General features: G+C 41.8%; 1 long non-coding RNA gene across 1 annotated transcript in view; it reads right to left on the reverse strand.

Moving 5' to 3' along the window:
- Positions 1–15915, reverse strand: part of LOC119954479 — a 47293-nt gene extending 31378 nt beyond the window's left edge. The window contains exons 1-2 of the long non-coding RNA XR_005458249.1: positions 15514–15915; positions 14522–14621 (exon numbers count right to left, since the gene is read on the reverse strand). This is a non-coding gene — a long non-coding RNA (uncharacterized LOC119954479). The remainder of the gene's footprint in view (positions 1–14521; positions 14622–15513) is intronic.
- Positions 15916–16249: the final 334 nt, after the last annotated feature.

Consider the following 16249-nt stretch of genomic DNA (forward strand, 5'->3'; position numbering starts at 1 on the left):
TTTATATTACTTGAAAAATTCCTCAATAAAGAATTGATCGTACATAAGCTATCTATTCAAAAGAAAGCTTGAACGGAAAGGAAGAATGTTGTTAGCGAAAGAAGCACTTCAAAGGGGGCCCCTTGAATGATTGAATACACCACCTTACTCCAGTACAGAAAGGTTCTAGAATTAGGTGATGCACAAGGAGGCTACTGGCATCTGTGGAACTATACTTCTGTCTGATAGGCAGGAGAACAAAAATAGGAGAAAGAGCAACAAAAGGGCAGCACGGTAGCATTGTGGATAGCACAATTGCTTCACAGATCCAGGGTCCCAGGTTCGATTCCAGCTTGGGTCACTGTCTGTGCGGAGTCTGCACATCCACCCCGTGTATGCGTGGGTTTCCTCTGGGTGCTCCGGTTTCCTCCCACAGTCCAAAGATGTGCAGGTTAGGTGGGTTGGCCATGATAAATTGCCCTGAGTGTTGGGTGGGGTTACTGGGTTATGGGGATAGGGTGGAGGTGTTGACCTTGGGTAGGGTGCTCTTTCCAAGAGCCGGTGCAGACTCGATGGGCCGAATGGCCTCCTTCTGCACTGTAAATTCTATGTAATTCTATGTAAAAGGAAACTTCCTAAGCATTGTGAATTAAGCGTTTGGCTAAACAAAACACCTAAAATTATACATTTGTTAGAGCTTTTCCCCACACAGTGTTCACATTCCATCTAAGGGTTCCGAGGTCAAACAATGGCCTGTTTGCAAATCCTTCCAGAACTAATGTTTTACAGGCCGAGTTTTAAAGAGGTCAGTGAATGGGTTTTCGGTGAGGTAAAAACCAGGCTACCAATCAGTCACTAGCCATTAGTTAATTATCTGTTTCTGCTACTCCAACCTCCATGAAAGGACATGATTCAACTCCTTTGCCCGTCCATATCATCTCTGCTTCTAACAGGAATTCTTGTTGGGAAGTTCAAGATCACACTCCCGGAGTCCCTCCCCAGTAGTGAATCAGCTTCCTCTATGTGTAAAGCCTGGTGAAATTCTAAATATCTTTATGCTTTTGTGCATAGCGCACAGAGAAAATCTCCCTCTTCACGGTGTAAATTGTTTTTTACAAAACGGTAATATATCTGTTAGTACTGAGCTTACATATGAAATAGACTCTAACACCAGTGCTAAAGAAAATCAAAAATCTTAAAGAAAGCACAGCAATGAATTAAAATATGAATTAATCATCATCGTGGACCAGTAGGATTCTTTCTCTGAATGAATCCAAATGCCATGAAATTCTGAAGAGAAATTAAAAATATTACAATTCTTCGCATGTTTCAAAGCTGACAACAAGGACGGGATTCCCTGCTTCCCCAGCCATGTATTTCACGTGGGATTTTATCTTCCCGCCGCTTGTCAATGAGATTTCCCATTGAAGCCACCCCACACCGCCGGGAATCACAAAGGTGGAAGTGTGCTGCCGGCAGGAAAAGAAAATCCATCGGCCTGAGAATTCCGGTCCAAATCTCCAAAGATAACACACTACACATTTTGACTGGCTGATTTTATAAACTATATTATTATGGCAATATGGTGCGTTAATCTTCACAGAGGTCTATGAATAATATATTACCCGTAATGTGACCTTGTTATAGGGTACTTTCAATTGTGCGATGATTGGACAATTTTAGGAAAATTGGATTATAAATGTATCGGGCTATTTAAGAGTTTAAAGCCTGGGGTTAGAGTGTGTTTGACTGCAACGGTCATTTTTTTTTTTTTTAATTCTGTTTTGCACGTCCTGGGTGCTTTTAGCAGCCAGTAGATGAAATTGACAAAGGAATGTGTTTTGCAGTTTGGCCTAATTTCATAGAATTTACAGTGCAGAAGGAGGCCATTCAGCCCATCGAGTCTGCACCGGCTCTTGGAAACAGCACCCTACCCAAGGTCAACACCTCCACCCTATCCCCACAACCCAGCAACCCCACCCAACACTAATGGTAATTTTGGCCAATTCACTTTACCTGCACATCTTTGGACTGTGGGAGGAATATGGAGCACCCGGAGGAACCCCACGCACACACGGGGGGGATGTGCAGACTCCGCACAGACAGTGACCCAAATCGGAATCGAACCTGGGACCCTGGAGCTGTGAAGCAATTGTGCTATCCACAATGCTACCATGCTGCCCACATGGTTTGCCTGGGGTAATCTCTGGGGAGTTCATGTGCTTTGCAGCCTGCAGAGATTATTTGTCTTTCAGCATGGAGAAATTATGTCAATGTTGGATGGAACTAAGAGATACATTTTTTGAAGAAAGGCTTTTGGAAGTGAAGTCTGACCTGGTAACCCTTGCGTTTTTAGAGCACGAGTAAAGGCAGTTTCCTTTCCCAGTAGGATAATTTAAAAAAAGAGTAATAATATTTTAAAAGCAGAGCAGTCTTGTCCACAGACATGGAAGAGGCTGAAGCAACTGAGTTGAAGCAGCTACTTGAAGATATTCAGCCAGAGTCTGAAGGGTTTCAAAAAAGACCCAGAATCTGTTCTGCAAAACAAATATAATGCTGTGCCTTGCTGATTTTTAAGCTGGATTGACAGCTGTATTTTTCTTTTCTTGTTGTTTAATGGGAAATTGAGTAGTAGTGTTAAGGGGTAATAATAAGCTGTTCTGTTTGGGTGTAAAGTTATTGTATCAATAATGAAGTTTTGTTTCAGAAATACCAAAGCCCTATTTCTTCATGCAACCACTCCTGGCGTGAATCATTCTTTCTGCGCAGTCTTACAAATAAACTAAAATATTGGGGTTTTAGTCCAATATCCTAGCCACTGTTAAGGTCTTGACTGGGAGCATAATAATTGGGCAACATACATATACAATGGGAACACCTGAAAGTTCCCCACAAAGCCACACACCATCCTGGCTTGGAACTATATTGCCTCTCCTTTACTATTGCTGGGTCAAAATTCTAAAACTCCCTCCCTAATGGCACCAGGGTGTATCTACTGCAGCATACTGTGTATCAATTGTTCAAGAAGGAGCCTTACCACCACTTTCTCAAGGGTAATTAGGGATGGGCAACAAATGCTCACCTCGCCAGCCATGATTGCAACCCATGAGTAAGTTGTAAAAAAGGAGTCTTAACCAATTTTTGAACAAATATTAAGTAGAAAGTCACTGAACATCACCCTAGTTCACTTTTGAACATCAAAACTGTCAGAAATGTTTTTCAAAAATGAATTTTCCCAAATCTCCCAATTCTTCTTTTCTCCGACTCTGACTGAACAAAAGTGCCAAAGGTGGTGAGAGTCCTCCATTATCCTGCTCAAATTGTCATTCTTCGCATAAGAGTGCCTCGATGTTGACTTTCTGAAATGGACATCAACAGGGACAGTAACAACATTCAAACTAAATCAATGGACTTACTACCTTGTTGAGGCACTTCCAGAGGGACCAATTGATGGATGGTTAAAGCATCTGCCAGTTTAAAGCAATAGATCCCTTTAAATATGCAATTTGAGAATGTCTGTCAGAAATAAAACTCCAATTTTTTTTGTGGGGGAGGCAGAACTGGTCCCACCATGTCTTGAGTGCTCTTCAACAAGTTTCACAGGTAATGGAGTAAGTTTAAATATTTTTATGGGGCCAAAAAGAACAGAAATGTCCCAATACCATCACCTCCCCTACCCTGCCCCAGACTTGCCTTATGCCTGCCCAAGCCCAGTATTGCATTTTCTTGGATCCAATGAACAGCATCTGGCTTGCTCAACTCACTAGGCCTCAAAATAGATTCTTTGTTTCCTGTGCTCTCTGCACGTTGGCTGCAATCTGTGTTGGCAGGCATTTGAGAAAGGACGTAACAAGTAGAAGCAGGAGTGGGCTATTTGGTCATCGACCCTTCTCTGTCATTCACCAAGATCACAGATGATCCTCTATTTCAACGTCACCTTGCCACACTATCCCCATATCCCTTAATTCCCTTAGTACTCAAAAATCTGTTTTGAATATACTCAACAACTCAACGTCATGTGCTGTTTGAGGGTGGAGGATTTTAAAGATTCACAACCCTTTGAATAAGAACTCAGTGGGCATCATGGTCAAACCCTCCACCCAACGTCCACACATTTTTGAGCCAGAATTACTGCATAGCGATCCAGAGCAGGAACTTTGATCATTCCTTTCCTAAACTGGCAGTATTGGTGTTGCTTTACGCCTGACAGAAATGAGGCAACTCATTACAAATCAATGGAGGTTTGGGGCACTTCTACTTTAATGGTTTAGTACCTAATCTATTCCCCATTTAAATCAGCAGTGGAGCTGCCTGGTGCTGTAAATGTTTCTGGGACTTATTTGGAGGGTGAGACGTTTCAACAGACGTGGAAAGTACATTGCAATAATTGGACCTCTAATTTCAAACACACTCAATACAGATATAATATTCATCTGCTTTAATGACATTTCAAGTTACAGGTTAGGCCAAATATTGCAGCTGTTAACATTTGTAATTTTACTGGAGATGTAACTTATTACAAAATAAAAGTTGAAACTCCCTGCTAGAATCAATCTTAAACCGCTAGCTTGGCAAATATGTAAAAAAAACAGGAATACGGTAGTAATTATTAAACCTGTGCGGATTGCTATCTCAATGTCCGTCTTTCTAAATGGTAATGTGGTATCAGCAGCTGCAGACGGCCGTTGATTTCCCTATTAGTAAACAAGTGCTTTGGAGACCTGTATGAGACACTTTAAGCCCACTACTCCCCGAAGTGCTGTCAAGCTTAACTACTAATCCATGGTATTTTAGAGCACTGGAAATTCATCTTTATAAAACCCTAACAAAAACGAAAGAAGCCTGGAGGGCATGAGCTCCCTCTGGTGAGACAAATGACATGTTCATTTATTAATGAAACAATAACCCTGGAAGGAGGATCAAAGCATGTTCCGTCCTCACTTTACAATCCCCAATTTTCTGAGGCCAAACCATTTAATTGAGTCATGACAATGAAATATTGCATTGTTACTGTTAAAAAAACTTTCAGGTAGGAATTAGGGAACCCAAAATGCCTCTTAATGCAAATGCACAGCATCTTAGTGGCTATTCCACACAGAACACGTGGCCAGAGGGCAAAACTGTTTTAATTTTGGCAATGAATGCATAATTATTGTTTATTAGGAAAATCTCATAAGGCTGTAGTTTTGATTTTGCTGTCCTATTTACTGCATCTTAATTACTTTGCAATTATTTTGCATATAAAAGCATGTGGCAAATTGGCACAAGTCCTTGTTTAATATTCAGAAAGAACTGATTTGTTACTTTGCTTTGTATTATTAAAAAGTACATGTTACTATTTGCATTGAGGCACATAATCATTTCTCTGTGTTGGAAGATTTATCCATGCACTGTTGGCTCTGACCAACATATTTGACTTAATTGCAGGAATTACTTTCAGATCTCCAAAATAATTTTAGAATTTTTGATGTCTTGGCATACCTGAAATATTGTGCTCTGCATATTGTTGTTCTGCAGATGTTGATGACAGATCTCACCACTTTAATATCTGAGTCTGATAACTGTATAGGTTAATCTTGCTGTGGTTTTCCAATATTCACAATTTACAACTTTTCTGTACAGATTATACTGGAGAAACTGTAGTGCTTTCTAAAAGTTGCCAGAGAAATATTTTGTTTAGCAAACTGTCAACAGTAACAAAGATTTGAAAATCAACCACACAACGTTCCACATATCACACTAACCATTAAACAACAAGGACAAGTCCCTGTTCCATATTGGTACCAATACAAAGCTATGTCAGATCATTTTCACAAACAAACACTGAACACACGGTATCACCTGTCACAGGTTCCTCAATAGAAACGGAGGATAAGCCTGAGAATGTGTTATCATGTCCAAAACTTTGTCGTAGAAACTCAGTACTAAACGGATTAAACTTGAAACAATCCATTTTATGTCAAATTTAACTTCCGCTTAAGTAATTGAAATATTATCCAATGCAATGTGATCCTGATTCAAGCCTCTTGTGTGGGAGATGCTGTGATATAAAATATGATCTTTTATCTCTGTGTATGCCGTCATTGTAACACGATATAATCTAAGGTTGTCTAGACTCTTATTTCACCAGAGATAGACTTGATTGGAGACTGCATAGCATTTCAAATCCTGGGTGGTTTACTGGGTATAATAGCGTGCAGTAGGAATATGATTCAGTTTAGTGTTGGTGCCTTTTGTCTGCATTAATCTGCAAAGGTATCTTTGTAGAATTCTGTAAATGCATTCTATCGATGCATGTCACATTTTCCATTCTTTCATCCCAAACATTTAATTTAGTATCCAGTCATGCTGGTAATCCATGACACTCTCTATTCACCTCTGATTCAGTGCTGACAACAGCTTCTTATGAAGATAAAAACAGGTAAAGGGTATTAAAAGGAATGGAGGAATCCTGCAGTACTCAGAGACCTCTATCCACGGTGCTGCACTTTGACCTTTCGGGTTTCTATTGTAATAATTTCTGTAAGTTGTGAAGTGAACTAATATGTCAACTGCCAATGTCATGGTTGAACATTTCTTTCGACTGTTACCTGGTCTTAATGTTTCTCACATGTAATTTACCGCACTTCTGGGTGGGCCATGCATGCTGCCATCCCAGCATTCTCCGTGGAGTCCCAGCCTCATTTACATTTTGCCAACCAGTTACCACCTGAAATTGGTGTAAGCAGTGCAGCAGAGGTTGCCTGCTGGCACTCGATTCGTTGGAGAGGGGAGGCGGAGTTCAACAGGGTCTTATTGCTGATGCGCAATTACCTTTTTCACACTCTTTTCTAAACACCATGGACTGGATTCTCCGATACCCCCGCCACGTATTTCTCGCCACCGTTCGCTAGCGGGTGGATTATCAACTCCCCTCCACTTGTCAATGGGATTTTCCATTGAAGCCACTCTATTCTGCTGGGAAACCCACGGGTCAGGCTACACTGCCTGCGGGAAAAGAGAATAGCAACGGCCAAAGAATTCCGGTCCACTTCTCCAAGTAATGGTGGAAAGGGGACGGGTTCGTGATGGAAACGGACAATGCTGCTTTACAAAAATTGACTATGGCTCCTCTCCCAAACCACAATATCAAGAAGGCAATGTGACATGACAGGAGAAAAAAAAACTTGCATTTGTAAAGCACTTGTCATGACCTCAGAATGTCCCAAAGTGTTTAAAGCCAATGAAATACTTGTGAAGTATAATCACCGTTTTAATGCAGGAAAGGGGAGCAGAGTGGTACAATGGTTAGCACTGCTGCCACACAGCTCCAGGGACCTGGGTTCAATTCCGGATTCAGTGACTGTCTGTGTGGAGTTTTCACTTTCTCCCTGTGTCTGCGTGGGTTTCCTCCGGGTGCTCCAGTTTCCTCCCACAGTCCAAAGCTGTGCAGGTTAGGTGGATTGACCATGCTAAATTGCCCCATAGTGTCCAAAAGGTTAGTCGGGATTACTGGGTTATGGGGATAGGGTGGAGGCGTGGGCTTAAGTAGGGTGCTCGTTCCAAGGGCTGGTGCAGACTCGATGGGCCAAATGGCCTCCTTCTACACTGCAAATTCTATGAAATGTACCAACTAATTTGGTCATCCCATAAACAATAATCTGATAGTGGTCAGATACTCTGTTTTTAGTGATGTAGTTGGAAGGGTATGTATTGGCCAGGCCATTGGAATTAACTCCCATGCTCTTCTTTACAACAGTATCCTGGCATCTTTTTTTTAACAAATTTAGCGTACCCAATTCATTTTTTACAATTAAGGGGCAATTTAGCATGGCCAATCCACTTAGCCTGCACATTTTTGGGTTGTGGGGGCGAAACCCACGCAAACACGGGGAGAATGTGCAAACTCCACACGGACAGTGACCCAGAGCTGGGATCGAACCTGGGACCTCGGCAGCGGGAGGCAGCACTGCTATCCACTACGCCACCGAGCTGCCCATCATGGGATCTTTTACACTCACATGGGATAGTGGGCGGGATTCCCTGGCCTCCATGATGCGTGTTTCCTGGCGGTGCGCCATTCGCTGGTGGAGGGATTCTCTGTTCCCGCTGCTGTCAAGAGTAATGCTCATCGAAGCCACCCAACCGAGCTGGGAAACCTGCGGGCGTGGTGCGCCGCCAGTAAACAGCCGGAGAATTCTAAGGGACAACACCTCGTATAGTGCAGCATTTTTTCAGTAATGCAGTGCAGTGTCAGCCTAGATTGTTGTGTTCAAGTCTCTAGGAGTAGGATTTGAACGCACAATCTTCTGACACAAAAGCAAGAGCAGCTCCAACTGAGCCACAGCTGACGCCACGTGCAATAAGGTAACGTTTTCACAGATTTTCTATTTTAAGTTATCAGCTAAAATTGAATTGACAATTGTTTCTGTCCATAAATAGAATCTATAATCACAGAATACCCACACAAATGATTCCCAATATGAGATGGAGCCATCTCAGAAGCTTTGGTGAAGAAACAGGATACCTTCCCTGCAGACAGCCAGAAATTAATCCACCTGCATCTCTTCTCATACAATCCCTCAGAGCCTGACTATCCCTACTCCCTTTGTGATTGAGCTTTCAGCCATGTAGTTCCTATCTTCTGGAATTCCTTCCCTAAAGTCTAGACCTTTCTACTTCCCTCCCCACCCTGAATAGCAAGAATAAAACACACTTTGGGTCACCTCTCTGACTTGACCTATCCTCCCCTATGTGAAGTACCTTGGGCTGTGGTATTATATTAAAGGTTCCAAACACATTCAAACAGCAGATAGAACATAGAAACCTCGAGATTAGAGAAAGGGAGAACAGCTGGAAAACTGAGAAGAGAATTTTAAGGAATAAGTTGACAATCATGAGGCAGGTTTTGACGTGACAGCAGTATACCGCCCCTTTTTATTTGGTGTCAGTCACTTGATTGACATTATTTGATTCAAAATACCAATTTGCATAACACTTCTATGTTAAAGTGATATTCAACATTCGATTTTTACATTCAGTGAAAGTGGTGGTGTTGTTGGGATCTGTACTGAAATGATTCCTGGCAACACCAGATAACCTGCACTAGTGGAACACTGTTGTGTTATTTGGTTAAGCCAACAATTTATACTAATCTTTATTGTAAGGTTCCAAATTGAACATGCTTACCTGCCTGATGCATTGACCATCACAGGCATTGATTTACACTGGAATCGTTATGTGTTTAATTTGGAAGGCAAATCCCTTAAATAGATCAATAACCCATTACAGATTAATTGGAAAATATACACGTGCAACAATGTAACTTTTCAACACCCATGTTTAACAAGGCATGTTAAACATTTTGTGCCACTTCCAGTGGAATTTGGCCATTTTCAAAAGGCCCATGACAGGACATTGAGCTTGGTCTAAATTTGGTCTACTAATTCAGCATTTATGAATTAAAGTTCTGTTCATTAAGAATCAGGTAAACATTCTTGGCCGTCTTTCTTGGTAATGTACGCCTGATGGCAGAATGAACTGAAATGACTTTTATATTGTCAGTATGAGGGGGCAGATGTGACCAATTTAATAGCAGCTTGAGATTGGAGATATATTAATGCCAGTGAAGTTGGAGTGTCCATGTTAATCTCGGCATGTTTTGAATATTTATATTAATTTCAATATGAGTTAAAGCTTAGAGCTAATGTCAGATAAGGTTGGAACGTATGGGGTAGATTCTGGTTTGGGCCCATTTTCTGGCCATCTTGGCTGCTAGAGCAAGAGGCCAAAGGATTCATGCGGATTAATCCTGGTGACTCATGAGCTGCCACACCAGCAGTTTCCACAGGCAGTTCGGTGAGTAAAAATATCAATGTCAGGCCACGTGCCTTGCTCAAATACGTGGTGGGGGGAGTCGGGTGGGCTTTGCCACCCTGCCGAAAGTTGACATGTGGCTGGCAAGGTGATTATGGCTGGAATCCTCATGGAGGAGGCACAGGGATAAAGACAGAGATCAGGATAGGGATGCAGGGTAGATGATGGTGGAGTAGTAATGTCACTGGACTAGTAATCCAGAAGCCCAGGCTAATTCTCTGGGGACATGGGATCAGCTCCATTATAGTGGAATTAAATCTGGAACTGATGCTAGTCTCGGTAATGGCGACCATGTGGAATCTCCTGCTTCTGCCAATAGCAGGAAGCTTGGCAGGCAGGGGAATTTAATTTGTTGGGAGGCCAACAATCACTTTCCTGACGGTGGGATGAACTTTGGCAATTAGTTTTCCGGTCTTTAAAATCGGGTCGAGTTCCCGGACAAACAATGTCGAGATGCCCTCTTGCAGGCATTAGCGTGTCAAGCATACTCAATAAAGGGCCAGTTCACTGAAATTAAGCTCCCCCGACAAATTAAGTTTCCTGCTTACGAGAAATTAGAATGTTCACATTCATGACTCCACATAAGTGGCGTACACCTGGCGAGGTTGCCTTCTTCCATGATTAAATGTGAGTTCTTAGTGCATTGTCCTGTTTGGGGAGCATCTGTAAATGCCTATGCTTGAGACTGGGCAGTGGCAGTGGAAGTTGTGTAGAGATTGACCAAGGAAGGTTTAGTGGGGAAGGGTGGAGCAGCGGCCGGGCAAAGGTGGAGGGGATAGTGCAGGATTACCGGGTGCCCTATAATTATGGCACCTGGGCTTTCTACCCCATGAGGTAAAGATGGAGATGGCGACTTTCTGCCGCCCTGCTGTGAGAATCGGTAAGCTGCTCGTGGATGCGTTTGTAAAAATAGTAGGGAGTTGTGTTGGGTTGGCTTCTTGATACGTTCCCAATGCCAGGGACGTTTTTTAGTGGCAGAATTGGATGTGGATCAGCTGCCCTCTTTCATTAGGCGGGCAGCCATTTTAGATAATTATCTAAAGGCCTGATTAAGGGAGATGTTTCTGATGCACTGGCATTTTGCCAAAGGTAGGCCGACACCAGCCCCCTCTGTTTGGGATGTTGCCAGCTTCATGGAGATGTTCTCCCTGCAGCCATCCAGGGATTGTGGGGATGGGGAGGGAAAGGTGTGTGCATTGGAATTGAAGGCTTCATGACCCAAATAGGGGACCCCGGGCAGGGAACGTCATCCCCCCCCCCCCCAACAAAGCTCCTCGCTGGCCCAATGGGCCAGCTGGAAGGGCTTGCCTGCTCGGACCCTCAGAGTTTTAACATTTTCTTTCTTATCCTTCCTAACATCCCTCAAAATAGAGGGGTTCTCTTGATCGCTGATTTGCCTCAGGAGCATCCACCTCTCGAGCTGGCGGAGGGGCGGGGGGTTGCAGATTCAGAGCTGCTGGCCCTCTGATTAGGCTGGCAGTATTTACATCCTGCCCGAGTTCGGAAGGGTCCAACACTAGTAAGATTGCTGGGCTGGTCCCGTTGCCGTCAAATATAGGCTCAGGATCCCCATATTGTCCCAACATTGAAGTCCTGAAGCCTGTGTTTAAATTCAACCCTCTGATTCTAATAATGTAAAGAACTAGTGCAACCTCTGTTTCCTACTGTCGGGTTTAACAACTGTATTTAGTTTTCTTTAAACTGAGCTGAAACAACTGATGTCATTTTACATGTACTTTAACATTCACATTGCTATTTGTTAGTTGTCCCTTTCATATTTCTCACAGAATGATTATGGTACTGAGTCCATGCTGGCTCTCTGTAGCGCAGTCTCGTCAGCACTTTTCTCCTAGTCAATCGCCATAGCCTTGCAATTTTATTCCCCTCAAATGTCGGTCCAAATTCCTTTTGAGCTTGTTGATTGTCTCCGCTTCCACCATCCTCCTCGGCAATGGGTTTGAGGCCATTACCACTCAGTGCAAGGGCAGCATGGTAGTGCAGTGGTTAGCACAGCTGCCTCACGGCGCTGAGGTCCCAGGTTCGATCCCGGCTCTGGGTCACTGTCCGTGTGGAGTTTGCATATTCTCCCCGTGTTTGCGTGGGTTTCGCCCCCCACAACCCAAAGATGTGCAGACTAGGTGGATTGGCCATGCTAAATTGTCCCTTAATTGGTATAAATTAATTGGGTATTCTACATTTATATTTTTAAAAAATTACCACTTACTGCATGATAAAGTTCTTTCTCACATCCCCCCTGTTGCCCAAAACCTTAAATCTGTGTCCCCTAGTCCTTGTATCATCGGCCAATGAGAACTGTTTTTCTTTGTCCACTCATGTAAACCTGTCATAATATTGGACATAAGACCATAAGATATAGGTGCAGAATTGGGCTATTTGGCCCATCGAGTCTTGTCTGCCGCACACCTCTATCAGATCTCCCCTCAGTGTCTTTTGCTCCAAAGAGACTGCAGCTTCTCCAACCTAAGCTTGCCGCTAAATTCTCTCATGCCTGGAACCATTCTGGTAAAGCTCCTCTGCACCCTCGCAAAGATTCTCACAGCCTTCCTGAAGTGTGGTGACCAGAGCCGGCCACAATGTCCTAGTTCTGGCCTAACCAGGGCTTTGTAAATGTTCAGCATAACTTCCCTGCACTCCACACTTCAATATATAAAGCCCAAGATCCCATATGCTTAACTGACTACTCTCAATATGTCTCGCCATCTTCAAAGATCTACTCACGTGGACCCCATATCCCTCTGGCCTTGCATCTTCTTTAGAACTGTGCCATTACGTATATATTGCTACTTCTTATCCTTTCTGCCAAAATACATTGCCTCTCATTTCTGCATTAAATTCCACTGAACATTCATCTGTCCATTCCACTAGACTAGCTATGCCCTATTGCAGACGATTGCTATCGTCCTTACTGTTTGCCATACCTCCAACTTCTGTATCTTTCTAGTTTGAAGACCAACCATTTACTATAATTTGCTGTTTCCTGTCCTGAAGCTATTTGTTTATTCAAGCAGACACTGACCCTCCTATTTATTAATCAGCCTATGGTGCTTTGTCAAATGCTTTTTTAAAAATCTGTACGGATAATATCCAGTGCTTTCTCTTCATCTATCTTCTCTGGTGCTCCATCAAAACATTTGGTTAGGTTAGTCAGACCTATTCTGCCTTTTACAAACCCACCCTGGCCATACTTCATTTGCTCACTCCTCTCCAAGTGCCGGTTATTTTTTCCCCCTCTGGTTATTGTTTCTTAAACATTACCCACAACTTCCTTTCCGAACAAAAATAAATCACTTTATTTTGGGAAATTTCTCTCACTATGATTGGAAAATTCAGAAAACTCTTGCTCTGATTTCCTCCCCCCCCCCCCCCCAATTTCTCATGATGTCATTATTTACATCAGTTCATTCTTTCCTTCTACCGATATAAACCTTTCCACTTAATTTGGAAACAAAAGTTTATCAAAAGCTTTTTTCTCAATTATTTCATTAATTTAAGGCCTTTACTATTCTTTGGCAAATTCTGCAATCTTCTGCCCCTTTTAAACAAAATTTTTTAAATTTTCACGCCATCCTGCATTAGCTTTTCCTTGTTTGCAGCATTCCTTTTATAACCCCATAGGCTCTGCTCTCTTGCTTTATTATGTTACAGCATCACCGTTAAATGTTTTAACAGCATGCTGACTGGCAAATACATTGATGCACATTCCAATAGACAGCAACATAAAGATGATATTAGGTTCTACAACCATGCATGTGTCGATATAAGCATGTGAACAGGTAAACAAAGGCCGTTAGAAAATGCTGTGCATGACACTGCCTCCATTTAAATTACGAAAGGAAAGAACTACTAACAACCAAAAGTACGATCTCTCTCAAAACATCTGCATCCAGCTGACCCTGGCCTTAACCTTTAAATCTATCTTTTCATATTCATCTCAAAAGACCTTGTCAATGGCCAAGGAGACTCATAAAAAAGGATCCTTCGACAAACAAAAAGATACAGAGGAAATTCAACCCAAATTAGGTGGCAGGAGATAATACAATTTGCTCATTTTTATTCTGCTGCTCAAACTGAGGTTGAATTCATTTCACTTTATCTTTATTCATGTTATTTAAACATTAGATTCATGAGGATTTTGAACTGCAACAGATATAGAGAACAAAACTAGTTGCCAAATTTGTCCAACATCTGTTCCCAGAAGGAACAGACATTTGCCAACGTCACATCATGTTGTATTTTCTGAATTAATTTCAAAGACAGCCCATCAGTTTACGAACTGTTTGATCAAACTTCTCATTAACCGAATGAAACATTAGATTGGTGATAGAATATTCAGACAAATAATTAAAATGTTCATTAAATGGCTCATGTAGAGACAATAGAAACACAAGCAAACAAAGACGTGATTTCTGCACTATCAGTTATTAAAATCGGAAGACAAATGTTGATTTATTGGACTTTTAAAATTATGTACAGCACTTCAATAAACAGAATGCTACTGTGCTCACGTTTCATTTTCTGCAATTAATATTGTTCCTGGCCTGTACTGAAAAAGTCAAATTCTGATACAATTATGGATTATGCTCATGCTCTTTAATTTTGGGGGAAAAAACTGATTGGGAGAGAAAAAAACGAATGCTGAAATGGTAAACAGAAAGGAGCTGATTACCTGTTGGAGTTGAAGGCTGATAGACCAGTGCAGAGCAAGCAGAGAGTCCTTTTGTTTGTCCATCTGGCGACTAGGTTTCTGTCTCAATTTGGTTAGGAATCTGTGTTGGGAAGAGGAGGGGGGAAAGGAAATGCCAGGTCAACTGGAATCAAAATCTTCTTGCACTAATTTATGATTTTTTCAAAGACAACTGTCCAAAAAACAGACATTGCCAAACCATGATGATGACAGTGCAACAGTGCATCCTGTTGCAAGTATTAGGGTGTTTCTTTCCTCTCCATTCTCAGCAAATAATGGGATCTCTATGATGTCAAATTACTTGTATATTTCCATACTTGTAAGTTTTCTGTAATTAAAATATATTGTATATTATGCCCGGCATTCTTAACCTACCTTTTGAAAGAGCTGGTAAAGTAAAATTGTTATTTTGAATGTAATTATACATTGCCCCCACCCCCCCCCCCCCCCAAAAGTTTTCTGATGTCCAAATGTTCAATTGAACGCTGTTGGGGTTGTACCTTACTTATTCACCAATGATTGCTGAAAGCCAGAGTCACAAAAAAAGAATTAATGGCCCAACATTTCTCTGAAAATATATGCTTTCTAGCTACCATTCTATATGCTGCAGAACCCTGGATTAAAATAAGAACTACTGATGGTGCCACCGGGTGAATGTTTTATCCAGCAATGCCTTCTTCACAAATATTGTACATTTGGGTAATTTGTATCAAGTTAAATCAATAAGCATTGAAACAAATTGTTCCCCATGCTGCTGTACTTCGTGAACAGATTGTGTGTTGATGCTCCCAGCCTTACTGGGACAGTATATATTTACTGCATTGAAACATTTAGCTTCCAATATACCTGCTCCCCCCAATCCCCGCAAACAAAAACTGGGAGAGGTAACTGCAGCTGTCCTCCATGTACAATGGTGTGTCTAATAAAAAGCGGAACAGTTTGCAAACATTCAGCTGTCCTGCGCAACTACTCACCATGACCTTCCTTGGCAATCATCTGCAAAGCAGTCACAAATCACTAATGAGCTGTTTTTGTCTTTAATTGCTTACTTAATTATAGAGAATTAACATAAGAACATTTCCAATTATTAACATAATTGTATTCAGAGATGAAATGTTGGTATCTGTCAATCTGCCCATCTATAATAAGCAACTTGTTTACAGAAAGCAGTTTTGTTTTAAACACACTTCCCAATCTGCAACTAAAGCCTGGATGGCCCCGCTCTGGCATGTGTCACCAAGCCTTTTAGGTCATGTTGGAAAATGAACTTGATGCACAACAAAGAAACGTGTTTTAATCCGACGACTACAGCAGCCAGTAAAACTCAATGTGTTTGCTAGCTGAAAGAATGCATCCACACACGAGTCCACTGTATCTTTTTTGTCATTTCATATTTTTTTTTCTTAGCATTCACAACTTGGTTTTGACACATCCTGTGAAAAGAGACAGAAAATGGCTGGAAGTACTGAATTTATCACTCTCGACAGGATGGACTGTCAGCATTTTCATCTCTTGTCTTTTGTAGCAAAATAGAAAAACTCAAAAAAAGGGGGTGAAACTGATCTTGGTCACTTAGGCGATAGTGGAGTGACAGACCGTTTTTTTAAGAAAAAACACAATGTGCTTTTCCACTGGTGTCACTCATTTCGACGCTACTGACAAATAGCAACGTCACCCTGGGAACATGAGAAATATTGCAAGTGTATCATC

Source organism: Scyliorhinus canicula, chromosome 2, assembly GCF_902713615.1.
Source record: "Scyliorhinus canicula chromosome 2, sScyCan1.1, whole genome shotgun sequence".
Lineage (NCBI taxonomy): Eukaryota > Metazoa > Chordata > Chondrichthyes > Carcharhiniformes > Scyliorhinidae > Scyliorhinus > Scyliorhinus canicula.